Here is a 3,192-nt window from a genome sequence, read left to right on the forward strand (position 1 = left end):
GATGCCTGTGATGGTGGCTCCGTTTGCCTGGGCCTCTCAGCCCATGGCCCTGTCCCCCTGCTCCTGTCACAGGGACTCCTGGAGCGGACAGGGGGACTCTGGGCCCGACCTTGCTGGTGGGAGCGGCTGCGTCTGGGGGACGTCCGTGCAGGTGTCTCCCTTTGCCTGGGCCTCTCAGTTCGTGGCCCTGTCCCACTGTTCCTGTCACAGGGACTCCTGGAGCGGACACATGGACTCTGGGCCCGACCTTGCTGGCGAGAGCGGCTTTGCCTGCGGCCGGGCCCAGAACGTCTGGAATGGACCCAGTTCTCAGGGTCAGAGGACCTGCTGCATGTTGACCTTGATCTGCTGATTCTCCTGGTGTCCAGTGAGGAAGATGGCAGCGCCTGCTGCCACGCTGCGTGTTGAGGCCTGCTGTGGCTGCTCGTCTCTGGAGATGGCGATGGGGAAACCAGCACCAATGGCACAGGGCTGTGGGAGCTGGGCATGATGGCCTCAGATTCTAAGGAGCCATGAGCAGATTCCAGTCCTGACTGTCTGGCCAGCCTGGGGCCATTGAGCTCTGACTCAACCCTGGAGGCTGTAAGGGCAAGCGGGAATGTCAAAGGCCCCCCAGGCCCAGGCCAGGCCAGGCCAGGCCAGAGCAGTGCCCCCAGCCCTCCAGCAGTGGACGCACTCTGCCAAGCCTGGCCTGGGCACTGTCCCCAGCCCAGGGACACAGGGGGGCTTTGACTCATACATGTTCCGAGCCCAGCACAGGTGTCACACTCCCATCTGTGTGTGCTGTTTCTCAGGCCAGAGCAGCGCCTATGGGTGCCCTCGGCAGCACAGGAGGAGCACAGGAGCAATTGCCAGGGCCTGGGGAGGCAAACAGGCTCATAGCACTGAGAACAAAGTGTGCCAGAAGGTGGTTGTCTGGCCAAACGCTTCTGGTTCTTCCCGCTTTGAGCCCTTGTGGAGACACAGGTTCCCTGCAGAGCCCCAGGTGCAGCATCCCAACTTACCCCTCTTCCTCTGCCTCCTCTCTGCCTCCAGGGTAAAGGCAATCCCTGGCATTGCACTGGCCATGCCTCTCTCCTAGCTCCGCAAAGGCATCGTTGTCCTCCCATGTCGGCTGTCTGATGGAGAAAGGAAGAGATGATGAATTTCTGCTGCCCTCCCCTCATGGAGATCCAGGATGTCCCTGCTCTTTCTCCAGCGCTTTTCCAAGTTGGGCACGAAGCTGAAGCCCAGACTCACGGGACAGGGCAGGGCCAGGGCTCCTGGGGCAGGGCCTGGCACAGCACAGCACTTGTACCCTCCTGGCTGGTGGGCCAGGCAGAAGGACACCAACCTGAAGGGGATTCGGATCCCCAAGATGAACATTTCAACAGGGAATTCCCCACTGTCTCTGCACAGGGGGCACTTGAGGCATAAAAGACCAGCGCGCATGGCCTGTCCCTGCAGGGCAAACACAGGCAGGGTGAGCGAGGCCCTGCTGCTGCTGCTGCTGCTGCTGCTGAGCACCTGCTGTGCCCCAGGGCTGAGGGGAGGGCTCCAACCTGGATGCAGTCCCTGTGGAACCAGGCCCTTTTGCACGTTGGGCACACCAGGGTTGTGAAGGTCTTTCTGTCCTCCACAGGCTCCAAGCAGATGGAGCAAATGGTGTCCGGCTCTGGAGTCGCCTCCACCTCCTGCTCTGGACGGTGCTCAGGGCAGAAGGAGCTGGGGGCAAAGCAAAGGGGAAAGTGAGAAATGCTGGATCCTTCCCCAGTGATGGCCAGAAAGGGAGAGGAGGTACCTGAACGGAGTAACGTATACATTGACACAGCCGCCCTCCTTGGCACAGGGCAGGTGGAACCATCTGTCACACTCCGGCACAGAGCACATGATGGTTGCCCCGCTCTGGCCGCAGACGCAGCAGTACTGGAAAGAGCCAAGCAGCCCCATCAGCAGCAGCAGCAGCAGCCTCGAGGGCTCCCCTGGCAGCCCCACGGCTCCGGGCAGGGCGCAGGATGTGGCCGCTGCCGGGTCCCAGCCCACAGAGCCGCCTGGTGGAGGAGGGAGGCTCCTGTGCCAGGGCCTCTGTGCCACAGCTGCTGGGAGCCAGACTTTGTCGCGGCTCTTGGGCCGGCCTTTCTTTCCTGCTCTCTGCGCTAAGCTCTGGCAAACCTCGCCAGGCACAAATCTCCCTGCTCTTGTCACGCTCTCACCTTCTGTGCCGCCCGCCGGACTGCAATTAGGAGATCCCGAGGGAGAAAGCCCATGAGTCCAACGCGGTGGTTTTCTTGCCGAAATAGTAGAGTGGCGAAGAGCTGCAGGCAAGGGGAGGAGCTGATGAGGAGAGGGCGGCAGGAGCTGCTCATTGCAACGGTGGAGGGAGCGCCCGGAGTCACTCACCATGCAGAACACGTGGGCACAGAGCCCACCCTTCTCCAGTTTGTCACCGCACATGTCCGGGTCAGCCTCGGCACGGCGACACAGCATGCAGGCTGCAGGGGACAGAGCCAGTGGCAGCGGGCATGAGCAGCTCTGCGGGGCTCTGAGCCTGCAGCAGCATCGGCCCCAAGGCTGCTCTGTCCCTGCCTGGCTGATGGGCAGGGCTGGAGGCCTTGCACAGCAGGGGCCATTGCGGGCACGGCTGTCCCAGGAGCTGCCCCCTGGCCCAGCTGGGCCCGACATGGGCAGGAAGGAGGCTCCCGGCCCCGGCATGGCCGAGCAGCTCCCCCTGCCTCTGCTCTGATCCCCACACTGCCTGCTGCAACAAGAGCCCCTGGGCCAGGCTGTCAGAGGGCTGCTTTGCCCTCACCTGCCTCCCTGGCACCAGGGCCCTCCTGCTTGCTGCCAGCCATGGCCGGTGTCTGTGCTGAGTCCCTGTCCTCCAGTGACATTGTCGCTTCAGGTGTTGGTCCTCTCTCTCTATGGGAGGAAGAAGAGTGGGGGGGGGGAGTTTGCAGAACAGGCCCAGAGCCACGAGGCTCTACTCCCTGCTCAGCCCTGCGTGAGCCCTGCTCCTGTCCGCCTTCTCCTCCCGTCGCTGCGTTAAGGAACACCACAGTGTCCTCTGGCTGTTCCTCCGCTGATTCTGGGAAGGGAGAGGCAGGTGAGCCTGCAGCACAGGCCCAGAGCCCCGAGGTGTGGGGCCCCTCTGGTCCCTGAGCAGCCACGTCCCTGCCCTACCTTCTCCTCCCGTCGTCAGGTCGCACTGACACT

The 3,192-nt window shown here is 63.1% G+C and overlaps 1 pseudogene; it reads right to left on the reverse strand.

The window, feature by feature from the left end:
- Positions 1-315: 315 nt before the first annotated feature.
- LOC143695050 (E3 ubiquitin-protein ligase PHF7-like) lies at positions 316-2,870 on the reverse strand (annotated as a pseudogene).
- Between the last annotated feature and the right edge of the window lie 322 nt (positions 2,871-3,192).

This window comes from Agelaius phoeniceus, chromosome 11 (genome assembly GCF_051311805.1).
Source record: "Agelaius phoeniceus isolate bAgePho1 chromosome 11, bAgePho1.hap1, whole genome shotgun sequence".
Lineage (NCBI taxonomy): Eukaryota > Metazoa > Chordata > Aves > Passeriformes > Icteridae > Agelaius > Agelaius phoeniceus.